Source organism: Primulina eburnea, chromosome 6 (genome assembly GCF_022965805.1).
Source record: "Primulina eburnea isolate SZY01 chromosome 6, ASM2296580v1, whole genome shotgun sequence".
Taxonomy (NCBI): domain Eukaryota; kingdom Viridiplantae; phylum Streptophyta; class Magnoliopsida; order Lamiales; family Gesneriaceae; genus Primulina; species Primulina eburnea.
Genome location: NC_133106.1, coordinates 20750725 through 20762312, shown reverse-complemented (window position 1 = coordinate 20762312; position 11588 = coordinate 20750725). Strand labels below are relative to the sequence as shown.

Genomic DNA, 11588 nt, shown 5'->3' with positions numbered 1-11588 from the left:
AAAAGACATTCCAATAGTATGTGAGTTCTCGGATGTTTTTCCAGAAGAACTCCTAGGGACAATCCCGGACCGCAAAGTTGAGTTCGAAATTAATTTAATTTCTGGTGCAAGCACCAATTTTGAAAGCAACTTACAGGATGGTGCCAGCTGAACTCAAGGAGTTAAAGGAGCAACTCCAGGAATTGCTAGGACAAAAAGAAAGTTCGACCAAGTGTGTCCCCATGGGGAGCACCATTACTCTTTGTGAAGAAGAAAGATGAGAATATGAGATTGTGCAGCGATTATAGAGAACTGAACAAGATCACTATCAAGAACAAGTACCCTCTACCGAGGATAGACTGACCTATTTGATCAACTTAAGGGATCCGCACTCTTTTCTAAACTGGATCTGAGGACTGGATACCACCAACTGAAAGTCAGGGCTGAAGATATCCCCAAAACAGCTTTTCGGACAAGATATGGACATTACGAGTTCACAGTTATGCCTTTTGGGCTGACCAATGTGCCTGCATCCTTCATGACCTAATGAACAAAGTGTTCAAACCATTCATGTACCGATTCGTAGTGGTGTTTATTGACGACATCCTCGTCTATTCTTCCAACGAGAAAGAGCATGAGAACACCTCCGCCTTGCACTACACTCCGAGAGAGAAGGAGCCCTATGCTAAGTCTAAGAAATGTGATTTCTGGCTGAAGAGTGTATCATTTTTAGGACACATGATCTCTAAAGCAGGAGTATCAGTGGACCCCCAAAAAGTCAAGGCAATTACAGAATGGCCAAAGCCTAAGAACGCCACAAACATCAGGAGCTTTCTTGGACTGGCAGGTTATTATCGAAAGTTCGTCGAAGGTTTTTCTTCAATCGCCATACCATGACTAAACTCACTCATGAGAATTCCAAGTTAATCTGGACGAAGGTTACGAGAAAAGTTTTTAGACATTGAAAGAAAAGCTCGCATCCACGCCAGTGCTAATTTTACCCACTGAAGATAAGGAATTCATCATCTACAGTGACACATCTAAGGAAGGTCTGGGATGCGTGCTCATGAAAGAGGGAAGAGTGATCACCTACGCATCAAGGCAGTTGAAACCGCACGAAAGGAACTACCCTACGCATGATCATGAACTAGCAGCAGTGGTCTTTGCCTTAAAAATTTAGAGTCACTATCTCTATGGCGCCAAGTGTGAAATTTTCACAGATCACCAGAGCCTCAAGTATTTTTTCACCCAAAAAGAACTAAACATGATGCAAAGACGGTGGATCGAACTACTGAAGGATTACGACTTGACTATAAGTTATCATCCAGGTAAAGCAAACAAAGTGGCCGATGCTATTAGTCGGAAAAATGGAGGCAAGATCACTTTAGCTTCACTCTCCGCTCGGTCATGTCTACAAGAAACCGTCAAGTTAAACCAGGACCAAGACCCCGAGCTAAAGAAACTTAGGGGACAAGTCGAGAGCGAAAAATCTCAAGATCTACAAATTGATGATAGAGGAGTCCTATGGATGAGAGGACGACTGTGTGTACCAGAAAGCAATAACCTTCTGATGAAACTTAAAATTAATAATTTATTATATGTTAAAAACTTGTATTTAAATTTTATGTTTCATTAAAATTATAAAATTAAGTTATTTTATTATTGTTTGTTTATATTTAAATGTTTTACTAAATATGTTTTATTTTCAGGTTTTCTACGTGTTGGTAAAATAATGATAACTCAAGCTAGAAAATTCAAATGGAGATGATTCAAACATGTTTGGAATCCTTGAGAAATTATCTACAACTTTGCAGAAGACATGATTGCCTAAAAAGTTCATTAAGATAATCAAATTGTGCAAATACCAAAAGGAGGACAAATATATCTTTACTATGACCAGCATATAGTAAAAAATTCATAACTATTTCAATATTTATCCAAATGAGGTGAATCAGGTGGCCAAATTCATCTACAGAAAATTCTCCACATTTTCGTCGTTTTGAGCAGAGTCAAATTCGGTGATTAAAGTCGTGAAACAAGGCATTGAAAGAAGGGACATGGAATTGGAGTTAGCATTAATAAAATTTTTGACCCTTTCTCTCATTTGGCCTATAAATAGAGGCCTTGTGCTAGCTTGAGGATCATTCTATTTCATTGTAAAATATAGTGTGAGTGTGTATCAAAGTTCTAAGTTCCAATATATTTTCTTTCATGTTCTCAACTATGAGTGATATTTTAGTATTGATCAAAAGTAAACTTATGGCAAGCTAAATCTATCATGTCAAGGTGAAGAGGATGCATTCTTGGTGAAGTAAGATTGTTTATATTTTGTATATTCTTTCTTTATTTCTTTTCATTTAGCTAACTTATTTTTATTGTAGGTATAAAAAATGAATCATTTGTTGTTATCAATTTACATCAAATGTTTGATACCATTAAAGTGGTTATCTTGATTTGTTGTTTAATTTTGAGACAATAAATATTTCATCACTTATTATTATATATATAGATATATATATATTTATAAAATAATATCATAATATTTCATTTAGACGATAGCGTGGCTCTGCCGGTTGTTTTAAATGAAATATTATGATTTAATACTAACATCTAATAATCTAACATTTACTTTATCGCAACTAACTTTTATTTTTCGCATCTAACTTTTACTTTCTCGCAACTAACTTTTACTTTTCCGCAACTAACATTTACTTTATCGCAACTAACTTTTACTTTACTGCAATTAACTTATTAAATCAATATATTTCATTTAGGCAATAGCGTGGCTCTGCCGGTTGTTCTAAATGAAATATAATGATTTAATCTAACATTTACTTTATGCAATTATTTATTTATATAGTTATAATTATAATCATAGGTACCATATATAAAATATCGGTTAATTCGGTATTTTCTATATTGGGAACTATATTATATTATGTATGTGTTTAATTTTCTTGGAACAATTATTTATGGTGGTTTCTTTTGTTTTACTTTTAGTTAAACAATATTATATAAACCAAGAATAAATCCTCAAGCCTTGACAAAATTTATAATTTGTAAACTTCATTATTGCATTTGGTAATCTATAAATTAATAAATTTAAACTCAAAATAACCTCTCTGTGGATCGATCTCGTACTTACAAAATATATTACTTGCAGACAACCTACACTTGGTTGAATTATTATTTAAGTAGTAGCAAGTTTTTGGCACCGTTGCCGGAGAGGTATAAATTAAGTTTATATTTGTTAAATATGTTATATTTATAAGTGTTGTGTTGTTTTTTTTTTTTTTGTATGAGTATTTGGAGTCGGAAAAAAAGTGGTAGACTTTTTCGAGTTTCTGAAAATAATTTAAACATAGATGATAATTCAAATAATCAAGATAATGATAATAATAATAATAATAACAATAATAATAATAATAATAATAATAATAATAATAATAATCAAGAACATGATCAATTAAGAACACTTAGGCACCATATGAACCCTATTAGAACTAGTGCCCCATCTTGTTTAGTTTTTCCTCTGGATGCATCTAATTTCAACTTTAAACCTCAAATTATTCAACTTTTACCAAATTTTCATGGCTTAGATTCTGAAAATCCATATTTGCATCTAAGAGAATTTGAGGAAGTTTGTAACACTTATAATGATCAAAATTGTAACATGGATATAGTTCGATTAAAGCTTTTTCCTTTTTCTTTAAAAGATAAAGCTAAAACATGGCTACAAAATTTAAGATCAAGTTCAATAAGATCAAGGGAAGAAATGCAACAACAATTTCTCAAAAAGTTTTTCCCTTCCCATAGAACAAACTCTTTTAAAAGACAAATTACAACTTTTTCTCAAAAACAAGGAGAAACGTTTTATCAATGTTGGGATAGATATAAAGAATTGCTTAATACATGCCCACATCATGGTTTTGAAACATGGAGAATAGTTTCTCACTTTTATGAAGGTCTAATACCTAAAGATAGGCAAATGATAGAATTCATGTGTAATGGAACTTTTGAAGATAAAAACCCAAATGAAGCTATGGAATATCTGGATTCATTAGCAGAAAATGCTCAAAATTGGGATAATATAGGCACAATAGAACCATCAACAACTAAAAACAATAATTCAACAAATGGGGGTGGTATCTATAATCTTAAAGATGATATAGATATTCAAGCTAAACTTGCATCTTTAGCAAGAAAAATTGAGTCATTAGAAACGAAAAAGAGAAAAAACTTGCTACTACTTAAATAATAATTCACCCAAGTGTAGGTTGTCTGCAAGTAATATATTTTGTAAGTACGAGATCGATCCACAGAGAGGTTATTTTGAGTTTAAATTTATTAATTTATAGATTACCAAATGCAATAATGAAGTTTACAAATTATAAATTTTGTCAAGGCTTGAGGATTTATTCTTGGTTTATATAATATTGTTTAACTAAAAGTAAAACAAATAAAACCACAATAAATAATGGTTCCAAGAAAATAAAACACATACATAATATAATATAGTTCCCACTATAGAAAATACCGAATTAACCGATATTTTATATATGGTACCTATAACTACATAAATAAATAATTGCATAAAGTAAATGTTAGATTAAATCATTATATTTCATTTAGAACAACCGGCAGAGCCACGCTATTGCCTAAATGAAATATATTGATTTAATAAGTTAATTGCAGTAAAGTAAAAGTTAGTTGCGATAAAGTAACTGTTAGTTGCGGAAAAGTAAAAGTTAGTTGCGAGAAAGTAAAAGTTAGATGCGAAAAATAAAAGTTAGTTGCGATAAAGTAAATGTTAGATTGTTAGATGTTAGTATTAAATCATAATATTTCATTTAAAACAACCGGCAGAGCCACGCTATCGTCTAAATGAAATATTATGATATTATTATATAAAAATATATATATATCTATATATATAATAATAAGTGATGAAATATTTATTGTATCAAAATTAAACAACAAATCAAGATAACCACTTTAATGGTATCAAGCATTTGATGTAAATTGATAACAACAAATAATTCATTTTTTATACCTACAATAAAAATAAGTTAGCTAAATGAAAAGAAATAAAGAAAGAATATACAAAATATAATCAATCTTACTTCACCAAGAATGCATCCTCTTCACCTTGACATAATAAATTTAGCTTGCCATAAGTTTACTTTTGATCAATACTAAAATATCACTCATAGTTGAGAACATGAAAGAAAATATATTGGAACTTAGAACTTTGATCCACACTCACACTATATTTTACAATGAAATAGAATGATCCTCAAGCTAGCACAAGGCCTCTATTTATAGGCCAAATGAGAGAAAGGGTCAAAAAATTTATTAATGCTATGTAGTTGTAATAGTAGTCTTTGTCTCCTCCAACTCCAATTCCATGTCCCTTCTTTCAATGCCTTGTTTCACGACTTTAATCACCGAATTTGACTCTGTTCAAAACGACAAAAATGTGGAGAATTTTCTGTAGATGAATTTGGCCACCTGATTCACCTCATTTGGATAAATATTGAAATAGTTATGAATTTTTTACTATATGCTAGTCATAGTAAAGATATATTTGTCCTCCTTTTGGTATTTGCACAATTTGATTATCTTAATGAACTTTTTAGGCAATCATGTCTTCTGCAAAGTTGTAGATAATTTCTCAAGGATTCCAAACATTTTTGAATCATCTCCATTTGAATTTTCTAGCTTGAGTTATCATTATTTTACCAACACGTAGAAAACCTGAAAATAAAACATATTTAGTAAAACATTTAAATATAAACAAACAATAATAAAATAACTTAATTTTATAATTTTAATGAAACATAAAATTTAAATACAAGTTTTTAACATATAATAAATTATTAATTTTAAGTTTCATCACCTTCGCCAAGAAATACTGTCAGAAGCACACAAGTCCAAATTCTCGATCCATCCGGGGAGCACAAAAATGTATAGGGATCTTAAGAAGAATTTTTGGTGGAATGGGATGAAAAGAGACGTGGCAGAATTTGTCACTAAATGCCAAGTGTGTTAACAGGTCAAAGCAGAGCACCAATGACCTGGAGGATTGTTGCAACCTTTGGAGATACTTGAATGGAAATGGGAGAATATCTCCATGAACTTTGTGGTAAGGTTGCCGAAGTCGAGCCAAGGTCAGGACGGAATATGGGTATTTTTAGATAGACTTACAAAATCTGCACACTTCCTGCCCGTCCGTATGAACTATAATCTCGACAAGTTGGCAACACTATATATGGTCAATGTTGTACGACTTCATGGAGTACCCGTGAGAATCCTGTCTGACAGAGACCCAAGGTTCGTCTCACGTTTTTGGAAGAGCTTTCAGGGGGCCATGGGAACGAAAGTGACTCTTAGTGCGGCCTATCACCCTCAAACTGATGGCCAAACTGAGAGAACAATTCAAACCTTGGAAGACATGCTGCAAGCATGCGTCCTAGAATTCAGTAGCAATTGGAGCAATCATCTACCAGTGATCGAGTTTGCTTATAATAACAGCAATCACAGCAGTATTGGGATGGCTCCATATGAAGCTCTGTATGGAAGAAAATGTCGGTCACCCTTATATTGGGATGAAGTGGGAGAGATGGCAGTAATATGACCCGAGCTCGCACAGATAACATTAGAGAAGGTAACAGTCGTCCGAGAGAAACTCAAGGCAGCTCAAGACCGACAAAAGAGTTGGGCAGATCTAAAAAGAAGGCCGGTGGAATTCAATGTTGGTGAGAAGTCTTACGTAAAAGTCTCGCCTATGAAAGAGTTGTCCGATTCAGTAAAGCTGGGAAGCTGAACCCCCGTTATGTGGGACCCTTCAAGATTTTGGAAAAAGTGGGCGCACTAGCATACAGATTGGCACTGCCGCCAAACATTTCTAGAATTCATAACGTTTTCCACGTGTCCCAACTACAGAAATACATCTCAGATCCAAGCCACGTGTTGGAAGTGGAACCGCTCATGATCAAAAGTAACTTGGGAGAAGAGCTGAAGTACGAAGAAGTTCCCATCAGAATCGTGGACACCAAGGACCAAGTACTAAGGCGACGAATCATCCCCTACGTCAAGGTGCAATGGTATAATGATAGGACTCGTTTTTACGTGTTTTTAGTGTTGGTTTCGAGTCGCATTCATACATCATATTAGCTTGTTCTAGTTTATTCTTGCATTTTGTTTGCATTATTTAGCATATGACTGATTTCGTGTGTTTTGTGGTATTTTGTAGGAATGGAACCAAATATAGCAGAAAATGGGCACAACAACGAAGAAGCCTCGCTAGGGCGGTCAAAACTGACCGCCCCAGCGAGCATTCTAGTCTTACCGAGGATATCGAACAGAAGACCTCTCGCTAGGGCGGTTAAAACTGACCGCCCCAGCGAGACTGCTAGCCTGGACAAGAGAATTTAACAGAAGATCTCTCGCTCGGGCGGTCAAAAGTGGCCGCCCCAGCGAGACTAGAGAGAAGGCTCAAAGTTTTTATTCGAGAGTCACTCGCCCCAGCGGTCAAAACCTACCGCCCTAGCGAGTTACGCGATCCAGCAAGATTCTGCGAGATTTGTTTCTATTTTCATGGACTCTATCCAAGACCACTAACCTAATACACGAGATTGGGCGCCGTTTTTCAGACTTACACATCATATTTTCATCATATTTTTCTGGGAGAGAAGGCTAGGAGTAAGGAAGACTTTCGAAGAACTCGAGAATTCCAAGCGTCGCAGCCATCTTCCATCGTCATATTTAGTATTTTATTATTCAGTATTTTATTCTCTTGCATATATTGTTGATTTTTAGTATGAATTTGGTTGGCTAAACTCTAAATTTGTTGGGATTTGAGGGGATCCTACCCATACTCGTTGTTTAACATCATTTCTTGACATTTTTACAAGTGATTTGTTTATGCTATTGTTATTTCTTGTTTCAAGCGAAGCCTAGCTATCTTCCTTGGATTATTGCATGTTGTTAACGATTTCGACAGACTAATTAACAATAGGATCGCATAGTATAAACCACGGACTTACAATTTTAGTAGACATACGGAATTGGGTACGTGTCGATAGTAATAGTTCACCCGGATGAAAGCTAGTGGATTCCATAGAACGTAATGCAATCGTGAACTGTTAAATAATTGAGGACACTTGATTACTGCATGTTTATGATTAGTATTAATATAGCTCGACAGAGTATATTGATTAGTCTAGGGAATTCCGTCGAATGCACGAGTAAAAGTCGAGTCTAATTATCTGAACACGAGTGGTAGGTGAACTGATAATTCCCAACAAATTCGTTTCTCATTTGATTTTCATCCAATTTAATCATTGATTTCTTGATTATTTGTTCTTGCATTTTAATCATTTTAGTATTAAATTCACTTTAGTTTAATCACCAACTCCATCTATCGTTGCTAGAGAAATTTAAGTGAAAATAAGAATAGTGTAACGCAGTCCTTGTGGATCGATACTCGTATTCACGTACGTTTATTATAACTTGACTATCGTGCACTTGCGATATTTTAAATCGAGCTTTCATTTATAAAACAAATTTTGGGACTATTCACTGTGCAAGTTTGGCTCGATCAAGTTTTTGGCGCCGTTGCCGGGGACTGTTGATTCACAATTTTTTATTTTTCATTTAAATTCTTTAGTATTATTTATTTTATTGTTAGTTGATACTCCTATTCTGTTGCAGATTTTTCTTGTGGTGCATGCGAAGATCACTCGACGTGGAGCTTGAATTTGACCCTGAAATCGAAAGAACTTTCCGCAGACGAAGACAGCAACAAAGACTCAAAGAACAGATGGAAAGACACGAGCAAGAACGTGGAGAGGAACAGCGTGACAATAGACAAGTTGAGATACCACGTCGCATTCCGATGATGGATTATGCACAACCGTCTCTTGAGGGAGCACGTCCAAGCATCGTGAGACCAGTCATCCGAGCTAACCAGTTTGAGATCAAGCCAGCTATCATTCAGATGATTCAAAACACTGTTCAATTTGGGGGAAGTGCACTTGACGACCCTAATTCTCATATAGCTGATTTTCTTGAAATTTGCGATACTTTTAAGTTTAATGCTGTGTCTGATGATGCTGTTCGTTTGCGTTTATTTCCATTTTCACTAAGAGATAAAGCTAAGGCGTGGTTAAACTGTTTGCCTGTAGGGTCTATCACTACATGGGAGGATATGGCGAAGGCATTCCTGACCAAGTACTTTCCTCCGTCGAAGACTATGAAGCTGAGAGCCGACATTACTACTTTTGCTCAATATGAGCTTGAGTCACTTTACGAGGCGTGGGAGCGATACAAGGATTTATTGAGGAGATGTCCACACCATGAGCTACCTCTTGGGTTAGTTGTTCAAACTTTTTACTACGGTCTGCTTACTTCTAACCGTACCATGATAGATGCTGCTGCCTGTGGTAACTTGCTGAGAAAAACGGCTGAGGAAGGATATGAATTATTGGAGGAGATGGCTGCTAGCAGCTATCATCCTCATTCTGATAGGCAGAAACGAGGTGCGGGGGTTAATCAAGTTACTGATTTGTCTGCGGTGTCAGCACAGTTGGAGGCTTTGAACAGAAAGATTGATGGGATGAGTGCGAGTGGATCGGTTATGCGTCTGCAAGAGATTTTCTGTGATAAGTGTGGAGGTGAGCATGACGTGCAGGATTGCCAAGATGGCAATCCATTCTATGTGCCTGAGGGAGCAAAACACGTGGGATTCCAGAACCGTCCTAGAAATGACCCTTATTCAAACTCCTATAATCCGGGATGGAGGAATCACCCAAACTTTTCGTGGGGAGGTCAAAACAACCAAAACCGCCAACAAAGAGGGCCACCACATGGGATGCACCAAGGATTCAAGCCAGAACCGCCTAGGGAGGAGAAGTCAAATTTAGAGCAAATGATGACTAAATTTATTTCTGCAACCGAGAAGAGATTTCAGAATCAGGATGCATCCATAAAAGGGTTAGAGAATCAAATTGGACAATTGGCTAAGTTAATTGCTAATAGGGAGCAAGGAACTTTGCCAAGCAACACGGAGACTAACCCGAGAGAGCATGTGAAAGCTGTGGAATTGCGCAGTGGAAAGGCACTTGAGTCTAAGGAGGAAAAGAACAAGCAAGGTGAGGATGAGGTGGAACAGCAAGGAGGTAAGTCTTCTAACTCTACTTTTACACCTATTGCACCGAGTAAAATTGTTATCCCCCCACCTTTTCCTGCAGCACTGAAAAAAGCTAAGTTAGATGCACAATTTGGTAAATTTCTTGAGATATTCAAAAAACTGCATATTAACATTCCTTTTGCTGATGCTTTACTGAATATGCCAAGTTATGCAAAATTCTTGAAAGATATCTTAGCAAACAAGCGGAAGCTAGAAGATCATATGACTGTGAACTTGACTGAAAATTGCTCCGCTTTAGTTCAAAACAGGATGCCTCCTAAGCAAAAAGATCCAGGGAGTTTCTCTATACCTTGCATTATTGGTGATATTAATTTTCATAAAGCTCTATGTGATCTTGGTGCGAGTATTAATTTGATGCCGTATTCTGTGTTTAGGAGACTGGGATTGGGTGAACCCAAGCCAACTAGGATGTCATTGCAGCTGGCTGACAGATCTGTCAAGTATCCACGTGGGATTATCGAAGATGTCTTGGTGAAAGTGGATAAGTTTATTTTTCCTGCAGATTTTGTAGTACTTGATATGGAGGAAGATTTGGAGATGCCTTTAATCCTAGGGAGACCATTTCTGGCTACAGGGAAAGCACTGATCGATGTTGACGAGGGAAAATTGAGACTGAGAGTTGGAGAAGAAGAAATTATTTTTGATGTCTTTAATACTCTCAAGCACACAATGCACGATGATAGTTGTTTTCGCGTTGATGTCTTAGATTCTCTTGTTTGTGATTTTGTGCAGGATGGATTGCAAGAGCCATTGGAGGCTACTCTCACTACTGAAAAACAGGAGGACGAGCTGGACAAGGAAAGGATGGAGATGGTAGCTCATTTGAATGGCATTCCACCTTGGAGAAAGCAAGTGAGGCTTCGACTAGAGGAATTGGGGGATAGAAAAGATTTAGTGCCTCAAAAGTCAAGCCTAGAGGAGCCACCCACTTTGGAGCTCAAACCACTACCTCCACATCTCAAGTACGTATATTTAGGAGAAAATAATAAACTGCCTGTTATTATTTCCTCTTCTTTGACAGACGATATGGAGAGTAAGCTCTTGGGAGTCCTTAAGGAGCATAGAGGAGCATTCGCTTGGAAAGTTTCGGACATCAAGGGGATAAGTCCTTCGATCTGCATGCACAAAATCCTAATGGAAGATAAGTACTCACCTCTAGCACAACCACAAAGGAGACTCAATCCAAAGATGCAAGAGGTAGTAAAAGCTGAAACGATCAAACTTCTGGACGCAGGTATTATCTATCCTATCTCTGATAGTGCGTGGGTAAGTCCTGTACAATGTGTGCCTAAAAAGGGTGGGATTACTGTTATTACCAATGAAAAAAATGAGTTGATTCCCACTAGAATCGTTACGGGTTGGCGTGTGTGCATGGATTATAGGAAATTAAATGATG

General features: G+C 36.3%; 2 non-coding genes across 2 annotated transcripts; both read right to left on the bottom strand.

Moving 5' to 3' along the window:
- Positions 1-3798: 3798 nt before the first annotated feature.
- On the bottom strand, positions 3799-3909 carry LOC140835628 (small nucleolar RNA R71). The gene has a single exon (XR_012118949.1). It is a non-coding gene; the product is annotated as a small nucleolar RNA R71 (small nucleolar RNA).
- A 5329-nt stretch (positions 3910-9238) lies between these two features.
- LOC140835590 (small nucleolar RNA R71) lies at positions 9239-9345 on the bottom strand. Its single transcript, XR_012118913.1, has one exon. It is a non-coding gene; the product is annotated as a small nucleolar RNA R71 (small nucleolar RNA).
- Between the last annotated feature and the right edge of the window lie 2243 nt (positions 9346-11588).